The sequence below is a fragment of the Myxocyprinus asiaticus genome, chromosome 2 (genome assembly GCF_019703515.2).
Source record: "Myxocyprinus asiaticus isolate MX2 ecotype Aquarium Trade chromosome 2, UBuf_Myxa_2, whole genome shotgun sequence".
NCBI classification, from domain to species: domain Eukaryota; kingdom Metazoa; phylum Chordata; class Actinopteri; order Cypriniformes; family Catostomidae; genus Myxocyprinus; species Myxocyprinus asiaticus.
The window spans coordinates 34,387,065-34,410,807 of NC_059345.1; the positions used below are offsets into that span (position 1 = coordinate 34,387,065).

At 36.5% G+C, this 23,743-nt stretch overlaps 1 protein-coding gene across 2 annotated transcripts in view; it reads right to left on the reverse strand.

Moving 5' to 3' along the window:
* LOC127416391 (E3 SUMO-protein ligase PIAS1-like) overlaps positions 1-23,743 on the reverse strand; it is a 73,527-nt gene that overhangs the window by 49,118 nt on the left and 666 nt on the right. The window contains exon 1 of one of the 2 annotated variants that reach the window (XM_051655737.1): positions 14,033-14,045. The exons of the other annotated variant lie outside the window; for it this stretch is intronic. The gene's annotated coding sequence lies outside the window, so the exon portion shown is untranslated. Of the gene's footprint in view, positions 1-14,032; positions 14,046-23,743 lie in introns of those variants that run through there. 2 annotated transcript variants of the gene reach the window in all.

A 23,743-nucleotide genomic window follows, 5' to 3' on the forward strand; every position in this document is an offset into this window, starting at 1 on the left:
TTTTGTCCTCTTTATTGTTTGTAAGCATGTTTAATACAACCTTTTAAGTCAAGGCACAAGATGAATAGTCAGTTAAGAGCTATTGATTAATTGTAGCAATAATCGACCGAATACTTGTATAATCATTCTAATATACGTTAGATTAGTCGATAATCAAAATAATCATTAGTTGCAGCCCTACTTTACTCATGACCATTTCTCCTTCATTCAACATGTTGACTACAAGAACTGATTGTTCACTTACCATCTAATCTACCCAGACCTTGACATGTGACCTTGTTAGGAGATGATCAACGTAATTCGCTTCACCTGTGAGTGGTCATAATATTTTGGCTCATTGGTGTATATACCAAGATAGATGTTCCTTGTGCTTAAATGGCGCTTGTTTAACAAAACCAGAACAGTGCATCCTTCATCAAATGCAGTACATACTGCATTTTCGGACACAGCACAAGACATAGGCAACACAGGTTGTGATGCTAAGCTGTTGTTTTTAATATGTAAATATTACTTATTCAGAGCTCACGGTCAAGTTTTATATGTCACATTATTCATTAAACTGCCCTAACTTTCAGTGTTTTACCATTGGCACATTTAAAGCATTGTTGTCAATGTCATATGACACTCAGTACACTATGAAGAATCCAGACCAAAGATTCACCCAAATGCATGAAATATAATAGTGACATTAAATCATGCTGAAACAGTACTTTTCATGCTGTTACGTTTTATTATAAATAAGACACTCCAGAGAATAGATTCATTTTGGAATCAAAATAACTACATAGAAAGCATTATGTGCATTAATGCAATACAATCTTAGGCAGTTATCCACATAATAATTCCATTGTTTGTTCTATCTTAAAGATTTTAACACCAAAATGTTTTTCCTTTAGTACAAATATAAAAGAAAAATTTTTTTACACACCTCATGACATTAGAAGCATTTAGACTACAAAAATATAATACAAGTGTATCTGTAATAAAGAATTCACCAATGATACATCTTTGTGAGCAGACAAGAGTATACTTGTATGATTTTCATGTTTTGTCTGCTAGGATTTTATTCCCATACTTTTCTTGCTAAAAAGTAATCCATCCACATACATTTCTCTCTCCAGCATTCAAACTCCTCTCCCTCATCACAGTCCAGGGGGTATATGCTCTATCCTCCAGCCAACCAACTAATAAAGCAAAAAATCTGAGAGACCTCAAATCAAAATGGTCTTTGTAGTGCCAGTGTCAACTTCAGATACGGCCGCCCTGCTGAGGTTTTCTTGCACAATGTGTCATACGAGTTCAACTCATCTTTCACTCTAAAACTCGCAGGATACAGAAGAGAAAACACAGCACCTCGGTGCACTCAATTTCTGCAGAGTAACAGTCAGATTAATTCAAAAGGGGTAACCGCTAAATTGTAAAATATTTACTTATCTAATGCAAACTTACGGGTTGGTGCAATTGCATGGGTGGCACAGAACGAAAGACAGGTGCTTGTTTCACATTTCTGCTGAAAGCAGAATTCAAATGCAACATGTGAGACTGAGGTTAACACTTCACCCCCAACATACCCACATGTGTATTTCAGCTCCTGCTGTTCAGGGTAAATCTGTGTAAGTTACACGCTCTAATGTTGCTTGACGTACGTGATCCAACATTCTTCAAGGTCATGCAGATTTTTTTTACTTTGCCAAAAAAAAAAAAAAAAAAAAAAACAGGAAGGAAGTGGTAACGTGAAACATGTATCATATACACCAGGACAAAAGGTCAAAGTGTAGTCTATGTGACTGGGTGTATGAATTTGGCTTTTGCTCAGTTGCTGAAACAGAGCGGCCATATTCCAGGGTCAGGTGTGTAACGTGTGTTCATTTAAGCATTTGTTTATGTGTATTTGCTCACAGTCTTTGGGGCTCAGGTGTGTATGAGCCAATGATGAAGTGTAATTTCAGAGGATGAAAGTGACTGAGAGACTGACAGAGCAAAGAGAGAAACATTGTCCCTGAATCTCCTCTTACATGCATCTGCTGCTGTCTAAAGGCCCAGGTATACTTCATTTTTCTGCGTTCCGTATCGGATCCTTCAACCGAGAGTGAATACGAACACATTCAACACATGCGCACTACGACTGCTTTGTGATCATTTTTTATGGTCAGCGCAGACCATGCTGATGACGCAATTTCTGTCCACGTTTCGATAAGGCAATGTGGACAACCGAAGTATACCTTCGCCTTAAGGGGCCAACACAGATTTGAGAGGTCATAATCGTACACATACTTCTCTACCCTCAATTTCACTTGCATACACACTCTTTCTCTCTCTCTTTTAGAATAAAAATTACTGTGCCAGCTTCCCTTCCAACTCTCTCTCTCTGTGGTCTGCCCCTCCCCCACCATCTCCGGCCTGCAGCTCACAGGCCGAAGACCAACACTCACATACCTCAGTGCTTTGTGTTCCAGTGGTGATCACACACACAGACAGATCTATAAAACCATATAATTATCCAATGATCTAAAGGCACCAGATATGTAAAGAGTAGTGGTCGACCGATATGGGTTTTTTTAATGGCCGATGCCGATTTCCAGAAAGCAGAGTGGTCGATACAATGCCGATATATATCACACAATTTAATACAGTAAATAACAAACATAAAATTGCTAAAAAATGAATAAATCTTATTTAGCACTATATTTACTCAGTTTCACACAAAACTTATACTAATAAGTTATATTAATAAACTTTTATTATATTTAATTATCTTTAAAAAATAAGATTGTATTTTAAACGGTAGATAGTATTTTCTTCTGATTTCTGTTTGTCTTAAAAACATTGTTATTTATTTGCACATGAAGAAATTGTTAATATATTAGAAAGAAGAAAATGACAGTACACACAGTAGTCCAGCAACAATGGATGGCATTTGCGTATTACCAATCGCATTTTCTCATAAAAGACCCAATCAAACCAATTGTACATACAGTGCACAGTAAATATGGCACTCATGTGCTCGTGCGGATCCAGCAAGATCAGCAGCAATCTACTGAGAGTTTAAATGCTGTGGATAGCCTGCTTGGATTATCACGGACTGACCATCATGATTTGTGAATTATTAGAGGAACATTTGATCCTGGAATTTTTGATTCTGGCTGATGGAACACGCTTCAGAGGAAGACATTAGATGAGCGCTCGACGGGAAGAAAACGCTGGATTTTCATGAGGTTTGTGAATTACATCTGTTTAAACGAGATATGCAGACTGTATATGATATTAGTTTTATTGATATTTGCCTTTTTATCATTAGACAAGTCAGTTAAGAGATACAGGGAACTGTTGAGAGTGAGAGACGCGTCTGCCGCGGCTCTGATATGTGGACGGTTTAAATGACATTGTGTTGCACACCGGTCTGTCACGATGGCACATAACAACAAAACAAACTGTGACTGGTCGTTAACATGTCTCAGATGCTCCTTCACATGCAAGCAGGCAATTCTCTGTGCCCTCATGGCATTAAAAAAAACAAACGGCCAAATGGGAAAATTTCTGAATATCAGCCGATTTATCGGCCTTGGCGATATATCCGTCGACCACTAGTTAAGAGTAAACAGCAGAATGTCCCCAGCAGAGCATTCTACGAACACAGCTCTCACACAGGTTTGCGGGTTGAGAGTATGTGCTAAATCAATTGAGCTCTCAGAAAAGAAGTAACAGTGACTGATCATAGAAACAGACCTCAAAAACCCCAAAATGGGTGATAAACAGGTGTCTTTTTTGCAACACTATTAGTCACACAAGCAAAATGTTCTGTTTTCAATACTGTATCAAATCAATTTCAAAATGTTCACTGTTTTTTCTGTCACAGTCCAATCAGGCAGGTGTTTATAGTAGACTATGCTTCTGTTTGGTTGTGGACAGAATGGCTGCTTGATTCAGTGAGTAATTTTATTTTACTTTATTTAAAAGGGATCCTATCACACATTTTTAATTTTATTTTTCAACTTTATATTAGCTATGTATTTTGCTTCAAAAATAGTCACTATTTTTTGCAGCTGTGCCTTTAAGACCCTATGTAAATGGCCTCTTCACATGTGAAATGAGAAAGAGCACTTTGCTGTACGTGTTTTCTGTCAAGTTGAATATAATTTTTAACTTCCTCATACTCCAATAATAGCCTTTCTCCAAGCAGGAATTACATTGTGAGAGGTTTACAAAACACTCAGCACTGAAATGTACAGCTAAAATGGTTTATATCAGACAGAAACGATCAGGGATCTTGAGCATGTTTACATGAATAATCTTACACCGACTATGCTTAATAAGCTGACAATGTGTAAACAGTTTTCATTTATCATGGTAAAGTCATAAACGGTTTAAGCATAAACCGAGTGGCACATATAGATTTTTGCCTGTTGCATGAATAGAAAATGCTCATGTAGAATTCAAACAGGTCGCATACATTTTGTGGTCTGCACCACGATATCAAGAGGAAGCATGTGATCAGCTCAGCTCAGGACTTTCAGTTCTTACCGGCATTTCAAATGTACGACAGTGTTGTGCGTATGACTGTTTACATTCTGACATCAAAAGCAGAGGATAATTTGATGATTTAAAAAAATAAAAAACCTGAAGTTGATTTTTTTGGTAATTAGCAGTGTATTGGTGTGCATGTAAACACACTCCTTAACCTTCAGCCACTTGTTTTTAATGTTCCCTTTAATGCTCCTATCATTAGTACATTGGGTGTAGGGCTGCACAATTAATCGAAATAAAATTCAAATTGCAATATGACCATGTGAGATTATTAAACAGCAAAGGTCTGCAATTTAATTCAATAGATTTTTCACACTGCTTGCTGCAAAGTTTATGTGCACTGCTCGGTCCGTTCTGTATTGTGTTTGCACAATAGTGTATTATTTTATCTCCTTTTTCTCCCAATTTGGAATTCCCAATGCGCTCTAAATCCTCGTGGTGGCATATTGACTCGCCTCAATCCGGGTGGCGGATGGCGAATCTCAGTAGCCTCCTTGTCTGAGACAGTCAATCCGCGCATCTTATCACGTGGCTTGTTGAGCGCGTTACCGCGGAGACATAGCACGTGTGGAGGCTTCATGCTATTCTACGCGGCATCCACGCACAACTCACTGGACCACTTTTTTTTCTTTATTTTTTTACTTAATTCAATTGGAATTAAGTTCACATATGGTATCTGAAAACACACAAAAAAATGTACAAACGTCTTTACATTTTTTTTTTAGCTTTATTTCACTTTGTTACACTTGTGTTCCCAGTCAAAAATGACCGGCCACTGGAAATGAATGTACAAAATACAGAAATATTAAGTGTTCAGGAGCATTCCAATCCTTTAGATGAGCACATATGTGGATGTGTGTTTGCACACACAAAGTCCTCGGACATGTGCACACACACAACACACACACACAATGTGTGTTGTGCGCCCTTTTGTGTATCATTTTTCCAAGTACACTCTTTGAGGAATATTTCAAGATTTACTTATATTATGTTGTGTTTGGGCACGTTTAAATCAGGATAGTCTGCTGTAAGTTACGATATGTCATTGTCTTTGTTATATGTATGTTTCAGGAAGTAATAAGGAAAAACGTGACAAAAAGACACTCCTGTTTATTATATTTGTGTGTGTCTGTGGGAATTTCATACACTAAAACTCACTGCAGTTTGGCCTCTGAGTGCAACTAATTTGCTCGTTGCATTCTACAAATTGAGACCCTTCCAAAAATATATAACACATGGCTATCTCATCTTTTTTATGGTTTTACCAACTCTGAATATAATTGTTGTGATAACAAATTTTCAAATGATGAGAATGAAACAGTTCTTATTTGTCAGTAAATTAAAAAGCACTATTTAAGAATTGGTAGGATAAGCTATATGCACTGTTAAGTCCAGATTCTAAGCTTTGAAATGACACCTATTTTGTTCAGATCAAGCATCTCTTGGTTTCACTGTTTTATTTATTTGTGGCTGAAGTGAAAAAGGTCCAAATTTGGTTCATTTTAAGAGGACTCAAATGTAAACCCTAAAAGAGTGGCCTCTAAGAAAAGCCTAAGAACATGGGCAAAAAATTACCAAATTTTGGTCAAAGGGAATCACTTACTAGTTTTTTGTTTATCATGTTGCAGTTCAAATTGCAAGATTTAAAAAAAAAAAAAAAAAAAATCACAATATGAATTTTTGTTCAAATCGTGCAGCCCTTATCTGGTGTTAGCAATAACAGAATCTATCCTTCTTCCTCTGTATTATAACAAAGTTGCTCAAGTATGGAATGAGCATGGAATTTTTAAAGCTTATTTTTATTTATTTTTAATTCTTTTTCCACTTGAGAGGATGTTTGAGTTCTGCAAGGTTACACTGTTCTCACAGTTCAATTCCCCCCCCCCCCCAAAAAAAAAGATCAAGAAAAACCTGATTCTTCAAGATCCGACCCCTTCAAGATATTTTAAAGTATTATTGTTGAAAGATTTGTCTGCAGATTAAATCTTTTGTTAACATTATCCACAATCTGTCATGTGGAAAAAAATTATTTGGTCCCAGAGTCCCTGAGTCAATTAGGTTAGATTGAACATTTCAAAACTTTCTTTTTAAATTGAAAATTTATTTTTAACAAGAAGATCGAGTAGGTAGCTTTTAACATTTGCCATAGTGAAGGTTTGCCGTTAATTGTGTACCATTTGCAAGCTCAGTAACAAGCAAATACATAAAACCAATTATATGCCAGCCTACAAAGCCCACCTGCATGGACACTCTTAGGGACACTTCGTTGACAAAGCAGGTGCAAAGGCACTAACCCTCACTCATGCATTTCCAAACATACTCTTCATGGGCTCATGTACATCAGAGTGCAATTCAATTCCTTGCCATAAAATGCCCCCAAAGTCTCTAAGGCCCTGTTTACACCTGGTATTAATTTCCATCTTGGGTGATTCTATCACAAGTGGTCAAGCAAGAAATTTGTTTACACCTGGTAAAATGCATCTTAAACGTGTTTCCTGTGACAACTTGTGTTTGGATTCCGAAGGGAGGGTCTTTGATTTGACTACTAAATACATCACTCACTACATCAGTAAAAAGTCATAAAAGACAAAGCGCAAAAAAAAAAATCTCTGTTTCTCCCAGATAAACCTGAAATTTAATTTAAGCAAAAACATGCCATTTCGAGCAGAATTCATAGTACAAGTATTAACTGAGCTTTAGATGTGCTTGCTTCTTATCTGTGGCACTGCATGTTTCAGGCACACTGCAGATCTATGAAGTTTTGTTCTTCAAATTTTACAATAGTGGCTGTTATTTACTTTTAAAGCCAAATGTAACTGGCAAAGTCTTGTTTTAGCACAGCGGTTGACTGACAGGTGAGGGGTGGTGATTCGCTGCTGTATGGGACACATCAGGAGGGATGCATTTTTGATCATCTCTGTATGGTTTTCAGTGGTCCAATCACAAAATATTTTGGACCCCTTTTACAATTGTCTTTTTCTGTTTTGAACAGATCGCCCAAAATTGATCTTAATACCAGGTGTAAACAGAGCCTCACATACACAAAATACTTAAGGAGTCCCTTCAGCTGCTTTATGCACTATGCCTGTACCCAAACAGACTACCGAAGACTTTCTGCAGGAGATACAATGAAGAATTTAGACTAGGGCTGCCCCCTAATAGTCGACCAAACGTTAGTCGATGAGAAGAGTCTTGGCCAACCAAGTTTTGATTGGTTGGTTGGTCGCAGAAAAAAAAAAAGTCAGTCACGCAGTCAGTGATGGACAGACATGATCGTTTACACAGCTGGTCCATGCGGTAATTAATTATGCAATTATGTGCGAATGTGCATGGGGCAACTAAAGCATGGATTCGCTTACGTGTCATGTGATCCACCAAGAATCACTCGCGCAAGTGATGCGCCATTGCTCTATCCTCCTGTATCTCTGGAGCACGCAGGTGGGCACGTCAACCAGGCTTCCCTCAATACGCAAGCTCTGGTGACAGCAATCAGCAGATCACATGCTCGATTAAACAGGGCTTCCCTTCAAAAATTTATATGACCCATTTGAATTCTAGATTAGAATTTTCTATTTTAAAACACTATGGAGCAATTCAACCCTTTCAACCGGCTAGACAGCAATGACATTGTGAACAGAACAGACAAGAGAAAGAGAAAACACCTGCCCTGCACCAGCATCAATTACAAAGACTTTTCACATATACACCATTACTAACATTTATCACAGTAAACTGTAACAGAAGTTTTCATTATAACTGTGGCAGTTGTAGTTAAAAGTTATGTTTTTTTAATGTGTTTAGGCTATTATTTTTTTCCCCATAACAAACTGTTTATTTTTAAGAAAAACTAACTACCTAACTAACCACTGCAATGAGGAGCCACCCATGCTCTTTCTTGTGATTACGGAATTACAAATGCAACTGTTAAACAATAGAAAAATTATGGTAAACATAAGGGCAAATACAATGAAGAATAAAAATTATGAACAAAGTCATGTGTAATATTGTAATATATTTCCTGTTCTAATGATGTTTTATATTAGGAATCAAACTGGCCTGGTTTGCTTTCAGATATTTCTAGATCTGCATGTCGTTGTTCCAGTGTCTTGTCTAATCATTATTATAGGCGATATAACGTAATCTGTTACAATAAATACAAAAGATGGCATAATCAAAATATAATGCCTCATATTTTGTAATTATGTGAAGACTCGCGGGCCAACTCAATGAAAGAATGCTCAGAAAGTGCGTTTCTCTGCTCTTCCTTCTGGTTACCATGATTACCTTAGTAAGCGTGCACCATTGCTTTCGTCACAGCTGTCTGAACTGTGTATTTTCAAACTGCAGTTTGCTAGACCGGAGACGTCATAATCATCGCGTTTTTAAAATGCTGTGTTAATGTGAAAATAGTTTTAAAGATTTTGCCTTCAGTCCGATTCAGCTGCGCTCCGCCTAGCTGTTTGAAAGGAAGAACTCGCCTGGTGTGTTGAGCGCTGTCTCTGCCGTGAACAGAAAAGTCACGCTGTTGGAGTTTGTTGCTGTGATGATTTTTTTTATGCTGCTTTCAATTAAACTCTGAACTTTCAACTTCTTACTGGGAAAAGTGCAATGGAACGTCACTTTATGCTGGACTTCCAACCTGGAAACTCGTGCAGAAATCTACAACTTTGATTTCGTCGAGGCGTGAGATGTCACGCAAACATATCGGCACCCAGGGAGTTTTAGAGTCAATAAAAAATATTTAATTTTATTAAATAATATACATTGTGTAAATTTTTCTACATCACATGATAATAAAACTTGTTTAGCAAATGTTTGCAGAGGCTGTGTTTAAACTGCAAGGCTTAATATACAGATCTGATCTTTTGAACGTATCCAATTTTTTGTCCCGCCTGTTTAAATTCACTGAAGACACGACTCGTATCTGACATCTGTGTTTACATTAATCTCCCGTCCGAACTCCAATGATTCTATTGCTGATCGCATTCACTTATAAGCGCCACGGTTCACCCTTGGGTTTTGAATGGCCTTGTGCTATTTCATATTTTCAAAAGTTGGCAAAATTGCACATGATTGCAATTAATTAAACAAAAAAGTAGAAAGTGACTTTTTACTGCTACCATAGTAAGCATGGCTTTAATGATTTCAACATCGGTCAGAAGAAAAGTGTGGCTAAAGCCCTATTCGGAGAGGATTCGCTTTATATGGGGAACTGTTGTAAAGTAATAATTATCAGAACTTCTCAGTGATTTTAAACCCATGCGAATCGGTTTATGTCAGTAATTTTCCGGACTTTTTCCGGACTGTGTTCCCGTGCCGGAAAAAATTACAGCATGTTTTACCTACCATAAAACAACCGGTAAAAATAACCCCTGGTAATATTAATCCCATGCAAACTGACTTGCTGGTAAAAAGCTAGTGAATCTGCACTTTCCAGCCAATGAGCCCTTTTTCTTTCTTTCTTTTATTTTTTTTTAAGTTCTCCAAATGTCTGAAGTGGATGCTAATCAATGACAAGACACCAGAAAATGTAAGATGTCCTTCACAACTTAAGATAACGCTGGCTGTTGTATTTGGGCTGATGCATGTTTACTGACCCATGTAAAAGAGAGGAAACTCACTTTTAAGCCCCGCATTTCAGAACATACCTTCTGGAGGGACAAATTAAATTACAAAATGTGAAGGGATTGTCCATATTTTTAATTCAAGAGTGTACTATTATAGGCTTGCTATGTCAACAATTTTGTTGTATTTAGCCAGATATTCCAATTAATTTCTTCTAATAATCACAGATACAGTATATGATCATGTTTAATACTTCCTGCCTAATTAATCAGCACAGTATACATTTTCTAATAGGTCAGTTACGCATGACAGCAGTGTGTAAATGCAGACACACTCAACTGTGATTTTTACAGATTTCGCTTATTGTGTGCAAATCGACGGGAAACATTACAGACATCCGCAGTAATAATTACTTTACAGACATGTTGGGAAAACGAATCCCGTCCGAATAGGGCTTAAGACCTAGAAGTCAGGAGTGGTGGGACCAAGTTCACACGTTTGACGACAGGGAGTGGGTACAAAATTTCCACCTCAACAAGAGAAGCTTTGAGTTTTTGTGTTAGTGCCTACAGGCACGTCTGCCTCATAAGGACACACCGTTAAGAAATGCCACAAGGAATCGATTATATGTGTTTAGATGTAGGTCAGGTGTCCTGATATTGGATATGTATCTGATTTAAAACCACATTTGGAAGTGGCTTAGTTCAGATGCAGAAAAATAAGATCTTGTGCAGATTGTTCTGTTTACACATGTGCAACAATATCCAAAATATTTCAAATTGTTCGTTGCTGTCACTTCCGAGTACTGAAGTACTCGTGCCCATCCCTAACACATACAGATATAAAACAAATTGAATGCATAAGTATAATAATATGTTTAAAATCTCAAAACTTTTAATTTATCCTTTGCAGTTCAGTTTCTATCGCACGCATGCTGAGTCTCTCTCTTGCGCTTTTTCTGTTTTTGGTTCAGCTTGCCCGTATCTCTCACACTTGGCTCACCACTTGCAGGTGTAATCTCCATTCTTCATGCTGTAAATCCACTCCTGTGTTTATTATGTCCAGGCAATGCTAAATTAATAAGCGTGCACTGATCCACACAATCAGATTCAGTGCTATGATGTGTAGTTGAGTCTAACCTGCACCTCCTGGAAATGTATGTATGCCAAATTTTTAGCCACAGAAAATGGGGGGAAACATTAGTGAAGTTTTAAGAAGTGAAAAAAAAAAGAAAAAAGAAAATGAATACTGCCTTACATTAAAAAAAATTATGTTACACGTTAAACAGTCAACTAATCGCAGAAATTAACACGTTAAATTTCCCAGTCCTACAAATTGTTAATAGTTTTTTTTATATTTTATAAATAATGTGTAGTTAGAGGTAGTGCCCGACCGATATATCAGTATCAGCGTACATTTTACTGATATGCGCCAATATGAAAACTTTTTTTCAGAAAATATAATGCAGAAAACAGTGCTTTAGAATTGGTGTCATAGCGCAGTTTGTCCAGAAGAGCGCGCTCCGACTCCATTGTTTACAGAGCTGACTCTGGCTCTGCAGACAGGGCGGAGTTGAGCTGTCTCGGTAAGTTGTTAACTAGTTTGTGAAATACATACTGGAAAGTTAATAAACAATGACCCCATCATTTTATATAACTAATATAACGTTAACCCTGTCCCTGACAACCGTGTCACTCATGTTTATCACATCTGTTTCCTGTTAGCCAGCTATATTTTGTCAGTGCAGTCAGTAATGTACCAGATTGAAAGGTAAACATCAGAGCATCTTTTTGCAGCTCAGCAGACAATGGTGCGGTTGTGGATTGTGTCTGTTGAGTGTTGATTTCACGCTGTGTTGTTACCTAGTTGGTGAGACATGGTGCTGGAAAGTAAAATAAACAACGTCTGTCTTTTACTCTCCATGACAACAAGCTTATAGCTAACTAGCTAATCACATAGCTACTTTCATTGTTGTCAGCTGAGTGGAAGCTAATGTGTAAACATGTATTCACCAAACTGTTTTGTTCAGGATTCCCAGTTTGGTACCCCCTTCAACCAAACAATTCCAGTCACTGCATTAATAAAATGTAATATTTAAAAGTCAGACATTAAAATAGGATACGTAATAAAAGTAGATTTAATGAATAGTATATTTGCCCTGTGTAAATAATAATATATAGGAACTGTATCTAAAATAAATGAGGGGTGATAAATAAATACTAATACAACAGGCTGGAAAAATAGACATTTATTCATTTTAATATCCCATATATATATATATATATATATATATATATATATATATATATATATATTCTGAATGTGTTGAAATTTGACCCTGGGCGACGCACACTAAAAACGGCACTGTTAGATTGGTTTCATGCTGAAGAGCCGCTTAAAAGTTTTTTTTCCTCTCTCGTAAATGTAAACGAGTGTAAATGTCATCATCAAATATGTCGAAAGGACTGAAGCCTGTCAACCAAAACATGAGCTCACTGATGTCATTAAATGAGTCTGCTTTTTATTCCATCAGTTACTCCTGGTTGGAGGCTTCCGTAAATATTTAGTTTATACGTAGGTTTACGTTCTACATAAATTTAATGGTGCAACGCTCAAATATTTAGTAGAGCATAAATTGTGACTTAGTGCCCATTTACACCACAACTAGGCTAAGTTGTAATTTACGTATAGCTGGTGCAACTGGCCCCTGATGTTTATTTAGCTATTTATTTTATTTTTATTTATTCTTTATTTTAATGGTCAGCCATTGTCTGATACTAAACAGTAATACTGATGTTTATTTAGCTATTTATTTGAATTTATTCTGTATTTTAATGGTCAGCATTTGACTGATACTAAACATACAGTACTGATGTTTATTTAGCTATTTATTGTATTTTTATTTATTCTTTATTTTAATGGTGGGCAATTGACTGATACTAAACATACAGTACTGATTTTTATTTTATTTTTTTTATTTATTCTTTATTTAAATGGTCAGCAATTGACTGATACTAACTGTACTGATGTTTTTTTAAGCTATTTATTGTATTTATATTTATTAATTATTTTCTCAGTGTTCATTTCTAGAATTTGTTGACAATGTATAATAATAATGTCAAATAGTCTTTGATAAAAATATTTGTTTAATAAAGCAGCCCTCTGAGTACCTTTGCATAGTCATATCGGTGCAAAATCGGTGAATCCACATAGAAAAGGTCCGTTTTCATTCCAGCTCAAAAATGTAATATATCGGTCACCATATCAGTAATCGGTGAATTTTCCCTCTCTAAAATCGGTATTGGTCTCAAAAATCCCATATCGGTCGGGCTCTAGTTAGATGTTTGTGTTTTTTACGCATAAAAACATTCTCCCAATCACTTCCATACAGTGAAGTTTAGATATTCTAAACTGATAAAGGAAACTACAACACTGATATCAGATTGGAAAAGGCTGATATCGAGAATTCAGGTATCAGCATCGGATCGGTAGAGAAAAAATGCTTTGGTGCATCCCTACAACACATATTATCTATTAGCATATTAACAGCAAATATCCCACCCAAGATCAGCAGAATAATTCCACCATGTTCTGTTATAAAGACAAAACATCCATTTCAGTTTTCTGTTATGTGCTGTATTATGTGTGAGGTTATAAGCTAAACCCCCTGAAAAGGAGTACAGGAGCTAGTGCCAGGTATGAGAACATCTGCTGAAGGGAGATATGTGTAACACACACCCCCACACAAAATCCCCACCTTAATCACCTCTATGTTGATGGAGGCTATTTGTGTGGCCAAAGATAGCTGGCTACAGCCCGAGAGGGAATGTGCACATCAGTAAGAGAGAAATGGGAGTGTGTGAGAGGGAGAGAAAACATGGCTTTAAATGGATCTCATCAAATGGATAAAAACATGAAACTAGGAATGTGTGTGTACACTCACATTTATTGTTCCTTTGGGCTGATGTACAACAACAAAAAAGAAAACATCTGGATTTCCACAAGCCTAATTCCTGCAGGTAGACAACAAGCACTGAACAAGATTAAAATGACAAGCATTCAAAACAGCTTCGGTTCCAACTCTGTTGTCTAATCACTATAAATCAGTACTGGATATGAATATGCCAAATATTTATTCTTTTATTCTAATCTTAATATACACTTACACTGCAACTCCACTGACTAACATGCATCACAGAGTATGAATCTGAGAAATTCGTAGGCCTAAGCTAAACAGATAAGTAATTTTAGTCAAATTTCCCCTTTGGGATTAGTTCACTTCTATCTAAATGAAAATTAGCTGAATAGCTGAAGTCATTACTTCTTACTTTATTTTTAGAAATTAGGATAGTTCTTTTTGGATAGTCTTAGCCATTACCCAGCATATCTGTCCTGAAGAAATTCAATTGATATTCTCAGGAACATACTTTGAATCTTTGCAAAATGCATTAAAGTACAAAAATCACCCTGTTATATGAGAAAAAAGAACAAGAAACTGCAGATGGGTATTGATTAGTTCCAGATTCATTTCTGATTCACAAGCTCTCGATTCGATTACTTTTCAGCTATAATGTCCCTTTTGCTTACATATGAAATAAATTCTCTCCCAGCTAAGGCTGTTAACCATTTCACACGTACGATCAAACTGGTGTGATTACACTAGGCTGGGCTCAAACGCATATGGATCAAACTGGTGCCATCTGCATTCATGCTGCTGTTTACCAGCTAAATCGGTTGTCATAATGACTGAAGCGGTTGTCATAATGAACAAGCTGCTCAAATAGTCTTTTCAACATCACAATATCTTTATTTTATATGTTACAAACTTTCAAACAATCACTAAATAAGTATAAAGCTGTTATTGTCGGTGTGCACTGTTTTGATGCAGCGCTGCGGCCATGATTTCTGACGTCAAAGAATATACAAACTAGTCAGTCCACTCGAGCCTTCTCCTATTCTGCCCATCACAACCACTTCTGGGGCTGGGAGACTGGAAGTGCTAGGTTTGTAGAACCTTCTATGCTGCTCCTTTTGTATGCTTCTATGATGATACAAACTCACAATCCCATCTTGCACTGCAACGAAAAAATGGTGGCGCGCATAGCCAGCAAGCGCATTCGCGATTGCATCTCATCCATCATAATCAAACAGGGATGTTCCGATACCATTTTTTTGAGAACGAGTACCGATACTTTTTTGTTTTTGTTTTTTGTACTCACCGATACTGGGTTCAATACCCCTTTTTTTTTTTTCTCAACATCAGCAGCTTATTTTAATTTTATCATCAAAATTTTGTTTAAATAAATAAATTAAAACTTTAATTAAATGAAAGTATAACAATTCATTTTCAACATGAAATTGTATTCTTTTTTATCAAATGAAGTGATTTTATACAGAACCTCACAGCACAATCCTAAATACAACACTGGAGTTATTTTTGTCAAATAAAGTGCTGCATAACAGAGCATCACAGATGTGAGGTATTGCTTAAATATAACAGTTACTATTGATTTATTATTATTATTAGTAGTAGTAGTAGTAGTAGTAGTATAACAGTAAATATTACATAATACAATAGTGATCTATTTCTGACATACTTTTTTCATTTAAATTTAGCTTTTATTTTGGCTGAGCTTTTATTTTGAAGTGTTGTTAGACCAAGGAGCTCTGACATAATGACGGCAGATTCCCAATCCAGAAAAGTAGGTCGCTACGTGAATCAAAGCAATTATTAAACCGCAAAAGGCTACTTTATAAATAAATATGTAGTCTGTATGTGACTCGTGCTAAAACGTGAATTAGCATCTGCCTGCTGTCATCTGCTACAAACAGAACATGCGATGCTCATAATAGTGTTTTCCGTGTATGAGGCAAGGTTCTTTAACGGTATGAGCAGTTTGTATCTCTATGTCAGCACAACACCGTGCTGACATCACATTCACAAGCTCTCACATTTAAAACGCTGCATGTGCAAACAATCTATTTATCTCATTATATCGCAGCTTTTGCTGTTAAATAATCTCACTAGGGCATGACGTGATTTTAATATGTGCTGAATGTTTACGTAATGATATTTTTATGTCAGATGGTATCGGTTAATGGTATCGGAGCATTTTTATGAGTACGAGTACGGTATCGGACCTGATTCTGATACCAGTATCATTATCGGTGCATCCCTAATAATCAATCATATATAATGTGATATAATCTGTCCTCCAGCGCATCTGCTGTGAAGTGTAAAGTAAGATTTATTTTAATTACAGTGCACATTATAGAACTCACACTTGGAGATCCGTCAATACAGGAGAAACTCACATATGAAAAGGTTGTGTAGAGTGGACCTTCTAACTACGTATATTAAGAAAATACGAATTTTACTAATAATATTTTATTCATTTTTCATCAATTAGGTCACATTTAGCTTTTTCAAAATGAACAAATTAATGTATTTAATCAATAAATATAATATTATATTGCACATATTATATTTTGTTACATGTTTATTTTTAAAATTGACATGTAAAAAAAAAAATAACTGAAAGAGAGATATTATTTATTGAGAATCTGGTTGCGTGGATCTCATCTTTGGACACACAATAACGGAACAACTTTTACTCTCAACATGCAGTGAAAGGATCTCTGAATACTCCACCACAATACTACACAATTCATTCACTGGCAAGTGAAATCTATACATTTACAAGCCAGCTGCCAACAGTTGTGATTTCCTCTCATTGTACTGGAGGGTTGCACGGAGAAAAAGATTGTTCTTTGGATTTAAAAATCGATATTAAGATCGTTCAAATGAAGATCGTGATCAATATTTTTACCCACCCCAACAAGAAACTAAATGAACATCCAAATTAAATATTTTGTGTAATGCCTGCACTACTAGATCAATTGAACAGAATTGCAAAAATAAACATAGTTTTCAAACAGCATTTTGAATACCGATATAGCATTAAACAATATAGTGAATATTGCAATAATTTTAATGTGCCTTTTATTTGGCCATTAATTTAAATAAAGAGCATATCAGTAGACTAATTTCACAATAGAGCCCGACCGATACGGGATTTTTGAGACCGATACCGATTTTAGAGAGGGAAAATTCACCGATTGCCGATATGGTGGCCGATATAGTTAATTTTTGAGCTGGAATGAAAACAGACCTTTTCTATGTGGATTTTTCACCGATTTTGCACCGATATGAAAGGTACTCAGAAGGCTGCTTTATTAAACAAATATTTTTATCAAAGAATATTTGACATTATTATTATACATTGTCAACAAATTCTAGAAATGAACACTGAGAAAATAAAGAATAAATAAAAATACAATAAATAGCTTAAAAAACATCAGTACTGTTTAGTATCAGTCAAATGCTGACCATTTAAATAAATAAATACAAATAAAATAAACATCAGTACTGTTTAGTTTGTCTATTGCTGACCATTAAAATAAAGAATAAATAAAAATAAAATAAATAGCTAAATAAACATCAGTACTGTTTAGTATCAGTCAAATGCAGACCATTAAAATAAATAAATAAAAATAAAATAAATAGTTAAATAAAAATCAGTACTGTATGTTTAGTATCAGTCAAATATTGACCATTTAAATAAAGAATAAATATAAATAAAATAAATAGCTAAATAAACATCAGTATTACTGTTTAGTATCAGTCAAATACTGACCATTTAAATAAAGAATAAATATAAATAAAATAAATAGCTAAATAAACATCAGTATTACTGTTTAGTATCAGTCAAATGCTGACCATTTAAATAAAGAATAAATAAAAATAAACATCAGTACTGTTTAGTATCAGTCAAATGCTGACTCTTTTAATACTGCCGAGTCAAGATAAACAGATAAACAGCTGTGTTACACTTCCGCTATACAAGTTCAGGGGAAACTTTCAACGGTGGAAAACCAGACTTTTAAATATTACATTTTATAAATGCAACGACTGGAATTGTTTGGTTGAAGGGGGTACCAAACTGTGAATCCTGAACAAAACAGTTTGGTGAATACATGTTTACACATTAGCTTCCACTCAGCTGACAATAATGAAAGTAGCTATGTGATTAGCTAGTTAGCTAAAAGCTTGTTGTCATGGAGAGTAAAAGACAGACGTTGTTTATTTTACTTTCCAGCATTGTGTCTCACCAACTAGGTAACAACACAGCATGAAATCAACACTCAACACACACAATCCACAACCGCACCGTTGTCTGCTGAGCTGCAAAAAGATGCTCTGATGTTTACCTTTCAATCTGGTACATTACTGACTGCACTGACAAAATATAGCTGGCTAACAGGAAACAGATGTGATAAACATGAGTGACATGGTTGTCAGGGACATGGTTAACATTATATTAGTTATACTGAAAAGGGAAAATGAAGGGGTCATTGTTTATTAACTTTCCAGTATGTATTTCACAAACTAGTTAACAACTTACCGAGACAGCTCAACTCCGCCCCGTCTGCAGAGCCACCGTCAGCTCAGAGTCAGCTCTGTAAACAATGGAGTCGGAGCGCGCTCTTCTGGACAAACTGCGCTATGACACCAATTCTAAAGCACTGTTTTCTGCATTATATGTTCTGAAAAAACGTTTTCACACTGGCGCATATCGGTAAAATATACGCCGATACTGATACATCGGTGAAAGGCTAATATCGGCCGACCGATATATCGGTTGGGCACTATTTCACAATACTTCAGGGCTGCACAGCTAATTAAAATAACATAAACATTTTATTATTTAAAAAGGCTGTGATTCAAGACAGATAAATATGCACTGCGTCCGAATATCTATACTTCCCTACTATACAGTTTGCCAAAAACAGTATGCCAATGGAGTAGTATGTCCAAATCCACAGTATTCATGAAGCAGTAAGCGAGAAATACACAGATGACCTAATATTTCTGGCAAGATTCAGAAGTGTGGATAGACTGGACACTTAACGATCCCATAACAGGCAACATCATGTTCAAAACGCTGGATTTAAACAAACGGCTGTGAATCGCGAGTCGGACGGCTCTTCTCAAATGTAAGTGCTATACACGCCAAGATAATTTTTTCTTGTGATTAAATGTTGCTTGTTTAACTAAACCAGAGCAGACAGTTTTCACAGTTGTTGTTCTTACGTTATATAGCCTATTCGGGTCACGAGACAATGCCCACATCCCCAGATGAAGTATGTCCAAAATCTATTCATACTAATTGCATGCATACCTAAAGAACATACTGTTTTGCTGGCCAAGAAGTGCATCCTTCATCAAATACACTATATCAAGGGTCTTCAACAGGGGGTATCGCAGGGGTTCCACAAATTATTGTTTGATCCACGCGAGTGACAGTGAGAGACAAGAGTATGAATTATCAACATGTTGAAGTCCTTCGCAGCTGCATGCCTAATCTTAAAGTGTGACTAAACAGCGCTAGTCTGCATAAGCACGCAGCCCGGACAAACCCTTCATATGACCACTGCTCATCTCGAGCCGCTCAAAGTGCAACACACATCAGGTTCAGCAGTGCTGCAGTGGAGGGTCGTGTGAGTAAATGCATCTGCTTTGCGTTGTTCGTGCTGTGCGGTTGAGCAGATAACAGCCTGCTTTCAGAACAATAGTGTGAGATTATCAAACTGGCATACACGGCCCCTAACGTTACACACACACAAGACGGTGACTCTCAAATCAACATAATTCAAGGTGCACTCAGTCATTGCTTTCCTCATTACAAATTTTTACTCAATGAAATCAACAGTTATTTTAAAATATATGTATAAAATCAATCATTCACAAGAGATGAAGACTCCATTTTAGTAACCTTATAAAAGTCGTTTTATTCTGCATGGACAGGTTCTGTCTGTTTTTCTGTCTGTCTGTTTGTCTGTCTATCTATCTATCTATCTTTTTCTTTCTTCATGGAGGAGGTTTGGCACAGGGATTTACAGGGGAATTTAAAAATATTACTGCATGTCAAAAATGTTGCAAACCCCTGCTGTACAGCCCTGCTGAAAAGACCAGTTAAAACCAGCTTAAGCTGGTTGGCTGGTTTTATCTGGTTGCCCAGCCCAGCCAGGCTGGTCAGTTAGATGGTTCCAGAGGGGGTTTGAACACTTTTTAGCTGGTCAGGCTGGGAGCCCAGCTAAGACCATTCTGACCAGCTAAGACCAACCTGATCAGCATGACCAGCCTGACCAGCAAAGGCCAGCTAAAAGACCAGACTGTCCAGCTAAATAAAGGGTTTAAAACCCCTTTAAAACCAGCCTGACCAGCTAAAACCAGCCAACCAGCTTATGCTGGTTTTATCTGGTCTTTTCAGCAGGGCAGCATTTAATGATTATTTGAATGGCTTCGCAATGTAAACATCATGAAGTATGCATACAATAATATGGTAGCCAACCATCCACGTTTTTATAGGCATAAAACGCAACACTCAATTTTATATAATATGTAATGGGGGTCCCGGCTGTCTCTCTACCTACCAAGGGGTCCTTGGCCTGAAAATGGTTGAATACCCCTGCACTACATACTGTGACAGTACGCAGTTTCAGATGCAGCCATGGTCTGTGCGCGCTTCAGAATAATGTGCTGATGCACTGTTCTGTGCACGCGAAGGGGCTTATGGGCTCGCGTTTTTAGCGCATTTAGATCAGTTCATATGCATTGTAAAAGAAAAGTCCTGCAGGTTCAATCATTCGCATAATTCAAAACATTAGAAACCGCTACAAGTTATTATACAAATCTACAAATGTGGCACAGTACAGTAGAAAAAGAGATGACAGCATTTCACCAGATGCGGAACATTGCGAACTGTCAAATTTACAGCACTTCACTGTTAAAATAAAAGGCCCAGGTGAAGGTGAAGTAGCCTAAATAGTACAAAAAATACATTACTTGTAAATAAAACAAATATAATCCTCAAAACAAAAAATATAATTGAGTATTAGCTATACAATTATTATAAACTTGACTGGGTATCAAAGCTAATACATAATTATAAAGATCTATATCAAAAAAATCATATATAGGCTGAAAAATATGGAGATATATTTTGTAGCCATATCACCCAGCCCTAATCTGAAGACTGGCATACATTTTACATTTGGGCAGTCAGCTATCATCAGGGCATCAAGTAGCTTGCATCACAACCCTCTGAGCTCTTGAACCGATGATTTGCAGGTCCCTTTAAGAACATGTGGGCAACAGTCTACCTACCACCTACACCACAAACTAGTGTTGGGTTTGAGTCCACCTTAGTCGAGTCCGAGTCTTTGAACAATCGAGTCCGAGTCCAAAATGGGCCAAGTCGGACTCAAGACCAAGACCGAGTCCATAACAGGTCGAGACCGAGACGAGTCCAAATTAATCTGTTCATGAATCTGAATTAAAATTGTAACCGTAAACTCAACATCAATATTTTTAGCTTATTTTAACCTTCACAACTAAGAAAAGCAATTTGTCACTATAAATGCAAAAAACAAATGATTAGTATCCTGCTGAACAAATTTCAAAGTGGATTCAGTATGAAAGCATTTGCTTTAGGAGCATGAAGACAAAACTGTCCTTCAACACATTTCTTATTGCGTTCTGTTGTCATTTCAATTTGTTGCTTTTCCTCTCCACTCAAACATACACCAAAGAAAGTGAAAGCTGTGTTAGTCAATACAACCAGAGTTATGATTTCGAATTTTAATTTAGTTTTTATTTCTACTTCATTTCCAATTTGTCCATTCAATTTAGTTTAGATTTATCTAAAATTATGGGTGAAATACATTTAATGTAATTAATTAAATACATTTAATGTGCTTTATACATTAAATAAATGGTAATATTAAAACATTAAATAATGCCCATAAAATTAAATACAACAACATAAAATAAAAACAGAAAAGATTAGATACCATTAAAAAATGTTTATATACTACAGTACTACACTTAACACTTTCCAGTCCTCCTGCTGTGTACAGGTGTAGCCTACTTCCCTAAAGTCAAGATCAAACTCACCTTGGGCTGACATTTTGTTCTTTTCACATTATTTAGCATGGATAATAGGTGAATAGAGACTTCTTCCCTCACTTGTGTTCTTCACTGTATTTTCTGACTTTTTTGCCATTGAAATGCAAGTGCCAGCTTTACAGGTAACACACAGAGGTTGCGCAAAAAATATGTGACGGACTGAGTGGTACAATTTCCATCGTGGTCTATTTCATCCGTCATATTAGTTTAAATGTCCATGATACGTAGTAAATATGCTTTTGTCTCGACAGTCAACATTTTCAGTTAGAAATGGCTTTGCGTAGAAACGTGAGTCTGATAAAATGTGTTCTATTTAATAATTTGCAGAGTTGGGGAACATGCTTTTAAAAGTGTACTTACATTATTGATATTTCTGGATGAGAGTGGCATAGCACGTCTGGCGAATGGCGATCTCTTTCCCGCACACACATACAGCACGAGTGCACGGGCGAGAGAGCAAAAAAAGTACTTTGAATTAGTGCACGCTGCTGCTCTCAGTCAGAATAATCACACGTAAGGACATATACATGTGAAAACTGATGCACGGTATATCAAATACAAAGAATGTATGATAGTACTAACTGTAGAGAGAACATCAATATGAAGACAAAGCCAAATCCCAGACATTTAGAGGCAATTTTGAAATCCCGGCCGAATGATTTTTCAGGTCTCAAAAAGAGGACATGTCTGGGGAAAAAAAAGAGGACGTATGGTCACCCTATGTTACGTTATTTTTTGTTTGTTTGTTTTTCATTGCATCACAATTGCCATGGACTCGGCTGGACTGGGGGAAAAAATCCCAAGTCCAAAAGGCTCAAGTCCAAGTAAAAATGCATCCGAGTCCATTAAAATTGGACTTGTGACTCGAGTCCGAACTCGAGTACCCCAACTCTACTACAAACACCTTCAGACAATCTGAAATGTAGTCTTAATTCCAACCCAAGGTACATCTTGTGAAGCTGGTGATTTACCACCTCAACAGAACTAACTATTAAAAATGTCTGCAGGAAAAATTAAAGGAGGCTCTGTAAAATATCAGGTTATATGCAAGCCAAATCTACAGTAATTATGGCTTTGATTTTCCTCTCCGCACTGGTACAAAGACGTGGACTTGTTATTGACACATGCCAAAATAAGAATCAATGACAAACAGTAGGTCAATATACAAGACATTTAGAATTACAAAAGAGGACAAGATCAAACCTTGAAGAAGAATGGCAATTCAATTATTTCTCAATATAACTTCCACTGTAAGCACATGCATTCACAAACATTTAAAACAGTGTTTAACTTTCACTTGAGAACTGGTCAACAATCTGTCATCTGCAGTGAGTTTTATCTTCTATAGACACAAATCAAAGACATTTCATGGACACTCAAAATAGCGCTAAAATAAACGCAAAATACCACAAAAGTTAAATGCCGCTCCAGCGTGCTCTGTGTGTGTGTGTGTTAACAGATTCATATTTTCCATTTCTGTACAGTAGGACATCAGACAATCGCGCATATTTACCTGTCATTAACACACCACATGCATGCTCGCTGAGTCTCACATCTACAAGACTAACAAAACCATAACTTTAAGCTAACTAGACAGCAATTAAATCTGCTAATGCTGGACAG